This window comes from Camellia sinensis, chromosome 1 (genome assembly GCF_055761805.1).
Source record: "Camellia sinensis isolate YWXY chromosome 1, ASM5576180v1, whole genome shotgun sequence".
Classification (NCBI taxonomy): Eukaryota; Viridiplantae; Streptophyta; class Magnoliopsida; order Ericales; family Theaceae; genus Camellia; species Camellia sinensis.
The window spans coordinates 214836011-214848082 of NC_138961.1; positions in this window are offsets into that span (position 1 = coordinate 214836011).

The window sequence follows — 12072 nt, forward strand, 5'->3', positions numbered from 1 at the left end:
TTAAATTTTTTATTTGTAAACGGGGTCGTACATTTAAAATGTGTATTACAAAATGTGTACTTGATTCAAAATGTGTAATACAAAATTGAAAATGTGTATAATTTATTCAAACTTGTATAATTTATTGAAAATGTGTACTAGTTTTTCACTGTGCACTTGATTCAAAATGTGTATTACAAGATTCTACACTTAATCACGTAGTTCTTCTACCATTTCAAAATTTTATATTTTTGAATAAATTTAATATCGAATGCTGCAATCATTGTTCACATTTTATAATTTAAAAAATTTACAAATTTTAAAAAAATTAACCTATTATAAATTAAAATTTTAATAATTGGAATGCTGCAGTCATTGTTTACAATTACAAATTTTATATGTAATTTACAAAATTTATAATTTATTCAAACTTTTAGCATTACAAAATCAATATTTAAGTTTTGTCAAATATGCCATAAATGTAATCATTAATTTCGAATTGCTTCCATGTAAGTGGCACATAAATTTGTCTTTTCTCGAACCCATAAGATTTACTTCTTTGTATTTTAAATCGTTAAGTACAAAATCAATAATTACTGTTTTCCTGTTATTATGTTATGATTAAATAAGATTTTGATATGGATGATCTAATATTTCAGTTGTACAGGCTTCATGGCACATGTACCTGAGGAGGTTCCACTATTCAGACAGGCACATCGGGCTAACAGTATATGTGAGCGTCCGGTATGCAATAATGTTTGTTGGACTTTACGCTTATAATTAAAATACATTGCATTTTGTTGTATATTTCGTGATAATGCTATTATTTAAATTGGTCATTCTGTTGTGTAGGATGAGGCACGCACCGTGTTGATATGCCGTCAGGAAGATTCTGGATTGTGGGAGCATCCATTGGACCACAGAGTCTTGCAGTATGTATTGCGCGCGGGATTCTATGGTGTGTATCGTATCGGGCACATTCGACTGGACCACGCACTCATCACTGCTCTCGTTGAGAGGTGACGCACAAAGACTCATACATTCCATTTCCCGATTGCGGAGGCCACTGTCACATTGCAGGACGTATCCGTCCTATATGGTCTTCGGATTGATGGCCGAGCAGTTACTGGAGTTGACCCATCTTTCGCGACGGAGCAGTGGATAGCCCTATGTGCTGAGCTATTGAGAGTAGCACCTACACCAGCAGATTTACAGGTAGGTAGACTGAGGGTCAGGTGGCTGGCCGAGCAGTTTGCTCATCTTCCAAATCATGCTCCAGATGAGTTGGTACAGCAGCATACCCGAGCATATATTATGTGGCTTATTGAGGGGGTACTTCTCCCTGATAAGTCACAGAACCTGCTCAAGCTGATGTACTTGCCACTGTTGAGAGACATTGACGAGATTGGGCAGTACAACTGGGGTAGCGCGGCTCTGGCATGCTTGTATAGGATGCTATGTCGAGCGGCTCAGGTGGGTACGAGGGAGATTGGAGGACCACTTGTGTTGCTATAGGTTAGTAAGAATTTTATTACATGTCAATTCATATTGTATGCCATATATCAGTATTGTAATTGTGTTCAAACTATTGCAGATTTGAGCATAGGAGAGATTGATTCGCATTGCCCCGTCTAGGCGGCAACTGGTTGGTCCTGGTGAGCTTCCTATGGGTGAGAGGGACATGCAGTTGCCCCCCGGACCGCGAGGTAGCCGGTGAAGGGTTGACATGGGCCACGAGGTCGTCTCGACCCATGTAGTGGTAGTTTATAGAGACCAGTTGGACCGGATGATCGAGGGCGATGTATGAAATTTTTTGATTGCATTTTAGTTATCTTCTTCATTGTATATGTTTTGAGTTCACGAGCAAAATTTAATTTATTTGTCGTCACTGTAGTTTATTTGGCAGCCTTACGCTGGGGTCCTCGGTACGCTCCCCGACTACTGCCGACTGGGTTAGGAGATATGGATGGCGAGAGTGCCACTTATTTGTTTTGACGTGGTTGAGTGGCATCTCCCTCATCGTGTCCTCCGACAGTTTGGTCGGGTCCAGTCCGTGCCGGATCGGTTCGACACTGAGTGGCAGTTGCACGTCACTAATAGGCGTGGCCGAGCTGGCACTGACTGGCCTCTATTTTATATACCATATATACAGTTGTGGATGCCCGTCGGGACAGTATTGTACAGGTTGACTACAACGATGAGGTGATCCCCTCTTCCAACCCTTATATGTTGTGGTATCGGCGACATACACACCTACTAGTCGGGAATCCAAGCCACGTGTCTGAGTCTGGATATCAGGGAGTTGGGCCTTATCTTGAGGCATTGGTGAGTATCATATTATGTGTCAGATAATTATTAAAATCATACTTGATTTACTTTCAGTCAACTGTAGCCTAATAATACGTCTGAATGTTTGTTCAGGTGGCTGGAGCTGGGAGGTTGTATCACTTGGCTGAGGACGCCCATTTCAGACGTGATGGACAGCATGCCTTGCAGGCTGTTGTAAAGATCCGAGAGTTATTGTACTAGGCATTCCAGGTTGCCCATCGAGGAGATCGTCTACATTATGGCCACTACGGTGTACACAGTTCAGCAGCTGCTCCAGATATATCAGTGTCATCCACGTCAACGCCTTCCACTTCAGCGCCTGCCACATCAGCTCCTTTGACATCAGTCACCCCACCACATACTACCCCATACATATCTGGCATACCAAATGTGCCTGACCCTGATTGGACACCGCCCCGATACATGCATGACGTTGTTACCCCACCCACCCAGTTACCACCATCAGACAGTTCGACCGCGACCATGAGTACACATGATACAGTTCTCACTGACATCTCCCACGTTGATGATGAGGCCCATATTGAGCCCCCCCAGAGCGCGTGGGAGAGGTCGAGGTTTTGGTCGTGGCGGACGTCGCGGTCGAGGTCGGGGTGCAGGCAGAGGTCGAGGTCCAGCTGTAGATTGTGATACAGTTGCACCAGATGATGGAGTTTCACAACTCACAGCAGTATCCGATCTTCGGCCACAGACAAGATCAGGGGTAGCACATGCAGTAGAGGGGGGGTCACACTCACAGGCTCCACAAGATACGCATTTACGATTGGGGGAGCCAGATATTCAGAGAGTCTACCACAGGAGACCGAGGAGGGAGGCCCACGGTCGGGGTTGTGGGACTGGGGGCATGTTAGGGCACTAGCAGGTGTGATATGGAGTATATAGTTTATTTTATTTATAGTTTTTGTTATAGTTTTTGTAAATCAAACTTGTGCAGATGATGTAAATGTGTCATACTTATTTATTCCAAAAATATAATTTTACAATTTTTTATTCTTACTTGTTTTGATGATTTCCATAAAAATGAAAAGGAAAACAAAAAAAAAGGATAAGAATTGAAAGGATTTTATTAACGAGGGAGATTGGAGGACCACTTGTGTTGCTATAGGTTAGTAAAAATTTTATACAAAAAAAATCTGGGAAAAAAATGTAAACATTGTATAATGGATAGTTGTGGGGAGAAATATGAATAAAAAGGAAACAAAATAAATATCTAAACAAACATATAATTTTGTTTTCCCTTTTCTTTCACTTTTCTGAATGATTGCATTCACTGTCTTTTTTTCATGTACAAACCAATGATAACCAAACAAAATGTAGACATATATATTTGTTGTTCATCTAGCTTAAACGTGTATTTCAACTATTTGTTATGTGAACCTGTAGTTCATTAAGTATCATTATTATATTCCACATCAATAATGCATGAAATCATGAAAGTCTAGTTCAAGTAGCGTTCTTCAAAATAACAATAACGGACATAAAGTAAAGGTAGAATTACAAGAACTATTCGAAAACAATTGAAATATCTCCCTTCATTGATAAGTCGTGGATAAGTATTACAAATTGCATGCATTACAGAAATGGTTTGGTCGTTCATCCAAACAATTTCATTCATTATCATCATCATCTGACATCTCAATATCAGATTCATACATAACATCCATGCTCCAGGCGAAGTACTGGTGTGCATCATCCATTAACCCATCTTCGGCACGCTCATTTGTGGTCTTCATTAGTCCGGACCTTTGCAAACATTGGGTCATGCGATTAACCTCGTCGCGGATACGATGCAATGCCCTTTGCAACAACTGTGGAGTGTCAGTTGGCATATGCATGGCTAACCGGCGAGGAAATTTAAGATTAACTTCACGACATAGCTCAACGAGAACGTTTGCTCGAGTTTTGCAAAATTCCCACTCAGCTCTCATGGTATTGACGGTGGCACGTGAGTAATGCAAATTTGGATTTAATGGGTATTCAAATTCATCTCCATCTGCAACCCAATAGCGACCCATTGCTGAATATAGATCAACCACCGTATATCTCATGATGATATTGCTCAAAATAGCTGTAAAACTTTTGTTGTGGTATGATGCGATATTTATACCATATATACACATGGTAGCTGTATGTATGAAATTATTGTAAACAACTATACATCAGAGTTGTCACGTCAACTTTTATGACCTGAACAACTATGCATCAACTTGATAGGAGTTGTCACTTCGACTTTTATGAATTGCATAATTTATTGTTATTTCAAAACAAAAGGTAAAAACATAAAAAAAAAAAAAAAGTAAAAACGTCTGAATTAGTCAAATTGCTTAAAATATTTTAAAAAATCAGTAAAAACTTTAGAAAAAAAACACGAAAATTAAGAAAGTAGAATTTTTTGAAAAATATTTTATGAAAAATGAAAAGAACCAAGCTGATCAACCGACTAAACGTCTGAATTAGTCAAATTTCTCTGCCTGATTTTTTTTAAAAAAAATAAACGTGAAATTACAATTTAAAAATCTTTAAAATATTTTTAATTTTTTTGAAATATTTTTTCACAAATTTGTTTTACTTTTTAGGTGTATTGACATATTTATTAATTTATTGTTATTTTGTTATGACACCCTCTCAAAATTTTAATGAATTGCATAATTCACAAGGGCACAGCAGGTATGGTTACGATAATAAATTGTAGCTCGGCCCAGCGATACGTCCAACATTTCTCAATGATGCTCGCCAGTGACTTGAACAGAGGTAATAATTTGGATGCTTTGTTTTTTCCTCAGATGCTATGTGACTTTGTGCAGCGATGCAGTGATGCATCTGACTTTATACAGCGATGCAATGATGCATGTGACTTTGTGCAGTGATGCAGTGATGCATGTCACTTTATACAGTGATGCAGTAATGCATGTGACTTTCTGACTTTGCCATGCTTATATAGTTTGTGACTTTTTTCCTCACATTACGTGATGCATGTGACTTTCTGCAGTGCAAATAAATGCTTTCTTCTTTTTTTTTCTCACATTTCAGAATTCATCTAAGTCACATCAATACAACCACATGGCAATAGTGTTGATAAACAATTATGTGATGGACTGAAGGAGTAAAGTGTAATTTACCGAATATAAAAAGAAACAGAAAATGCAAAGAGGAGAAAATGGGATGACTGTGAAGTTCATTAATTGAAAATAAGATAAAATATAGGCTGCAAAGTTCCAATCGTGTTTACATATCAGGTGACCATTTTATTATTTCGGTGAAAAAAACAACGATAGTTTTGCAGGTCGAAGTGAGTTGGACGGTTGTGTATTTACTTGCACTCTGTTTCATAGTTGTTTATGAAAAATATTACTTTAAAACAAAGAAAATTTAAGCATTTAATTTCATTTATAATTTTTTGAAAACACCAATTTGTACTGAAATCGTCAATTCCAAGTGACTACTTACTGTATTAAAAAAGTAAGCATGAAAAAATAGTTTCATGTGGCGATGTAACAACTCACTGCATGTTGTTTTATTTGACAACTCACTGCTCCAATATGAAGGGATTGCATTGTCATCCTCTGGCCTACAATTATGATTTTATCTGACAACCATGTCCGTGACTACATCACAGGTACACAAAATCACGGGTACTCAGGATTGGATGAAATGAATAACATAAAATAATATCACGGGTATCACTTCTTCCATAGTGCCCCAGCATGCATTATCGTCACTAGATCATCTCTAGTTAACCCTCAGTATGATGTCTATAAATAGTGACACCCCCAGTATGATGTTTGTTCAAGTCATAACAATAGTAATATATCTACAATTACTATTATGATTTGTTTGTTTATTTTATGAACAATGTCTTCAAGAGGTGCAGGAAGTTCGTGCCGGCAAAGAAATCCGAAAGTGTGGCTGCTACCTCCATTTACTTATGACTACAAGAGCGAAAAGTACTCGAGTCCGAAGGATTATTATGCTGGTATTCGAGCAGAATGGGCGTTCCGGGTAACGGTGCAAGAAGGATTGTTTAATGAACTACGTAACTTTGGGGCACCGGTACCTCATCGTCGTTCATTGACCATGTCTAGACGAAATGTGAGTGACTATGAAAAAGCAGTTAGCAGAATTAAGAAGGAGAACAACAGAATGTTGATGCGGAGATGTCGACATTTCATGCTTCAGCTAGCCATCGAAATGGCAGAAGCAAGCAACAGAGATTTGACAGTGATTGAGCGAAATAATGTCTTAAACAATGAAAAATATCTCTCTGACTACTACATGTCAGATGAGGAATGAGAAATCAAACACCTTTATCTTTCATATATGTTTGTATATTGTCTCATATCTTCGTTACTGGAGTGTAAGACAATGTTATTGTTCATCTAACGTACGGATGTATTTCAAGTATTTGTTTTATGAACCTGAAGTTTATGAAATAACTACATTTATAACTGCACATTTATTAGTTCATGACTTTCTTTATTGAATTGCAATGAGTTAATGAATGTTCTATATTAATGAATGGATTAATGCATGTTGAATTATGTGAATACTTAAAACACATAAAACATAACAGGTAGCTCGGTGAAAACCTTCCCTTAATTGGGGCTCGTGAAACAGGGATCCTGTACGTAAAGAATTTCAATCTCCATCAGAAAAGAAGAAAGAGTCGCCTTCCAATTCCTGGAAGTCCAGTCAAAATGATGACTCTGGTAAGGAATGGGGGGTTAACAGATAACTAAACTTGGGGGGCTAGACAAACAAGCTCAAAGCCAAGTGGTTGGTCCAGTTGGGGGACTAGTAAAGTACATACAAACAAACTACCGCCTTCAACAACACATAAAACAAAACAGGTAGCTCGGTGAAAAGCTTCCCTTAACTGGGGCTCGTGAAATAGGGATCCTTTACGTAAAGAATTTCAATCTCTATCAGGAAAGAAGAAAGAGTCGCCTTTCAATTCCTGGAAGTCCAGTCAAAATGATGACTATGGTAAGGAATGGGGGGTTGACAGATAACTAAACTTGGGGTGCTGGACAAACAAGCTCAAAGCCAAGTGGTTGGTCCAGTTGGGGGACTAATAAAGTACATACAAACGAACTACTGCCTTCAACAACACATAAAACAAAACAGGTAGCTCGGTGAAAAGCTTCCCGTAACTGGGGCTCATGAAATAGGGATCCTGTACGTAAAGAATTTCAATCTCTATCAGAAAAGAAGAAAGAGTCGCCTTCCAATTCCTGGAAGTCCAGTCAAAATGATGATTCTGGTAAGGAATGAGGGGTTGATAGATAACTAAACTTGGGGGGCTGGACAAACAAGCTCAAAGCCAAGTGGTTGGTCCAGTTGGGGAACTAAATTTAAAACCCAATTGGTTTTACTTGATTTGCTTGTCAAAATCACTATTTACAATTAATTATACACAAACAGATTGTTTTTTGCGCCTTTTTCAAGAAATTGACAATTCTCTTAGTATAGAATAGCAATCAACGCAAGGCCAAAAATGTAAGAAACTTGACTTGTACCCAAATGACAACAAATAATTCAAATAGTCATACTTTTCAATGAAATACACGAACGTTTGGTCGTAACAACAAATGATGCATAGCTAAGTGAAACACAACATTGCATACATAAGCTTCATTTTTTATTACAGTCTCAATTCAGAAAGTCACATGGCAACAGTGAATTCACTGATTTACCTTACAGTGAGCATGCCATTATTTTGTCCGTATATGCAGATGGATTGTCAAGTCATGTGACTTGGTGCACATGCTTGGTTTTCTCGATTTTTTGCTCGATTTTTTTATTACAGTGACAACTCATTTCTTATTAATATATGTGGGATTCTCAATTCAGAAAGTCACATGGCAACAGTGAATTCACTGATTTACCTTACAGTGAGCATGCCCTTATTTTCTCGGTATATGCAGATAGATTGTCAAGTCTTGTGACTTGGTGCATAGGCTTTGGTTTTCTCGATTTTTTGCTTGATTTTTTTATTACAGTGACAACTTAACACCAATTTGATATATGCGGGATTCTCAATTCATAAAGTTACATGGCAACAGTGAATTCACTGATTTACCTTACAGTGAGCATGCCCTTATTTTCTCGGTATATGCAGATGGATTGTCAAGTCATGTGACTTGGTGCACAAGCTTTAGTTTTCTCGATTTTTTGCTCGATTTTTTTATTACAGTGACAACTCATCTCTTATTGATTTATGTGGGATTCTCAATTCATAAAGTCACATGGCAACAGTGAATTCACTGATTTACCTTACAGTGAGCATGCCCTTATTTTGTCAGTATATGCAGATGGATTGTCAAGTCATGTGACTTGGTGCCCAAGCTTTGGTTTTATCGATTTTTTGCTCGATTTTTTTTATTACAGTGATTCTCAATTCAGAAAGTCATATGCCAACAGTGAATTAACTTATTTACCTTACAGTGAGCATGCCCTTTCTTTGTCGGTATATGCAAATGGATTGTCAAGTCACGTGACTTGGTACACAGTATTTGCTTTTCTCTGTTTTTTCATTCTAGTGACAACTCATACCTTGGTCGTATATGTGGGATTGTCATGCAGGGGCATCTTTCTAAAACTGTTCATAACCAACTATATAAACGACTAAAGGTGAAGACACAACCTTACAACTCATTTCGCCCTACGAAATTATCATTCATTTGTTTTAAAAAATTAGCATGGCTACATGGTTCATGGGAGGGAGTGGGAATCGCAGAGGTGGTAGGAACTTGCAAAGGGGTGACAGTTCGCGACGAGGAGGGGGAAGGGGGCGTAGCGATGCTGAAGACGATTCATGGGAGGGAGTGGGAATACCTATTTTAGATTATGCTTGTGGTTATCGTGATAGGTTTGGGAAGCGACATTTTTTGATGCCCAAGTATTATCCAGTTCAAGAAGGTTCATGTATGGATCCATCAGATAATCAAACAAGATATGGTTTAGCAGACGCTAGACTTCTGAAGTGGCCCGCACTATTTATAGAGCGAGTGCAAATGGAAAGATTATGTCGGGAAAATCAACTGAAGGTGCCAAAAGCACGTTCTGTTGAGATCCAAAAGGAAGATCCTGATAATGTTGATCGATTATGTGAAAGACTACAACGTGAGATTTCTCAAATGCGTCGTAGGTTAGCCCGCGATATGCAGCTATACATAGTTAAGAAGGATGCCCAGAAGAACAGAACAGGATCAAATGTTGCGACTATCAAGGGTATCATGGAGGATCCTGAGCTTGTCTCTGACGCTGAGCTTTCGGATTATTCAGACTCTGAGCCACCTACCGATTTAAGCGCGAATTAGGTGTTAATGTCTACACTTCAGCAATATTAGGTCATGCATTAATATGTAATGTCTGTGTTAGACTAAGTGTTTCCGTAATGAGTTTGTCAGATTGTCTGGCTAATATTTGTCTGTCTAACTGTTATGTTTATGTATGTATTGTGTGTTCAGTTCATTGTGTCCAGAATGTATTGTTGTCGGAGACTTATGTCTGTACTACCTATGTATTTTTGTGGGAGACTTATGTGTTTTTTCCTCAAGGTTTTCTGAATTACATTATCACCTTCTAACCCAAAACAAAGACAACAGAAAAAAAAAAATTATTTAAATGAAAACGGCTTTAGTAAAGCCAAAACAAATTTCTGAATAACGCCTTCTAACCCAAAACAAAGACAAGAGAAAAAAATAAAAAATAAAAAACTTTACATGAAAACGGCTTTAGTAAAGCGAAAAGAAATTTCTGAATTACATTATTACCTTCTAACCCAAAACAAAGACAAAAGAAAAAATATATATATTTAAATGAAAACGGCTTTATTAAAGCCCAAACAAATTACTGAATAATACCTTCTAACCCAAAACAAAGAGAAAATAAAATAAAATTTTTTTTACATCAAAACGGCTTTACTAAAGCTCAAAAAATTTATGAATTACATTATCACATTCTAACCCAAAACAAACACAAGAAAAAACAAAATAAATTTATTTTAGTAAAGCCAAAAAAAAATTTTGAATTACACCTTCTAACCCAAAATAAAGACAAAAGAAAAGGAAAAAAAATTAACATGAGAACGGTTTTAGTAAAACAATTTTAACCCAAAAAATTATTCTGAAATACATTATCACAAAAACAATGACAACAGAAAAAAAAAAAAAAAAAACCAAAAAAAAAAAATTTCTTCTTCAGAGTTCAATTAAACTGAAACTAAATAATTGGTGTATTTATGTAAAAAGCGCGGTTCACAAACACGCTATCACAGGAAAAATTTGTTTGCCAAAAAGCGTGGTTCATAACCACGTTTTCAGAAGAAAAAAAATTTAAGCTAAAAGCGTGGTTCAGAACAGCGATTTCAGAAGAAAAAAAAATTTAATTAAAAGCACATTTCGTAACCGCGCTTTATTAATTAAAAGCGCGTTTTGTAACTACGCTTTTAAGACTTCCCAATTTTCACGCGGGACAGACGCACAGACGTTGAAAGCGTGGTTGTGAACCACGTTTTAGCCTATTTTGGAAATTCTTTCAAAACTAGGCTTAGTTTGGAAATTGAATTTGATAATTTGGGTTATTTAGGGAAATGGCCCTCGATTGACCATCCCCGAAAACCAACTATACAAAATGGACAAAATCTGAAGCCTTTCATACTCCTTCTACCTGGACTTTATACGAGGCTGTCACCCAAAAATGATTTCACATTAAATGGTTGGAAGAATCCCTCGTCCATAAAATAATAATTAGAAAAAAAAAAAATTCAAATCAGTCACCAATACGGGAAGTGTAAAGACATTGTAAGAGATTCACCATCCTCAACAATTCCCAATCATTTAGCTCTTCCCGGAGGGCAATGTCCCAAAACATCTGTCCTTTATCACACACCTAAGGTAACCACTCAAAGAAGACTCCCTTCTTCAAAGAAACATTGAGCAACATTCGGAAAAGCCAACTCCGATCGTTCCTTACCTCACCATTGATGACTCCAAAACTTCACCTGCTTCCCACTACGCATATGACCAGAAAAGGACTCTCACCCATTTCATATAGGAAATAGAAAGCTTCTCATAGGCCACCTCCACTTCCCCACCCAAACGTATTAAAATTTAACTAGATGTGTACATTTGTGTAAAAGTTAGTCGATTTAACTTTTGTTGATTAATATTTGAATTGATTGTCATCCTCTGCTTGCTTTCCATGTGCGTGTTATGTCTTGAAGTTACTAGCTGCAACATTGCTGTAAATTTGGAATTCAGGCTTGAGTTGACTGCCCTGCAGTTTGCAATGTAGCTTCTGCAGTGCTCAAGTCACCTAATTATTCTCAGCTAAAAGAATCAGACCTATAGATATAAAAGTGTTTGATGCTAATAGGTTTGCTAATGTTCTCTTACTAACAATTTTTTTATTTTTTATTTTATCATTGCTTGTTCATACTAATCAAGGATTTAAGTTATGACACCTGGCTTCGGGACTAAAGGCAGCTCTTCAAAATGATAAATCTGTGTTTGATGCCAATCGTCTTCAAAAGTACACTGGCATCTTAACTTCCTCATTAAGGTTCAAGCTTTTAATGCTTATTTAGATGTGTTGTTGATGTAAATTCTATATCTAGACCTCTCTCTCTCTCTCTCCCCCCTAATACATAAATAAATTGAAGGGAACCTGGTGACAGAGATTGGGTTGAAAATGACTCTTCTGTTTTTCCAAATTCCCTTGAGTCTAAGATAGCACAATGAAGAT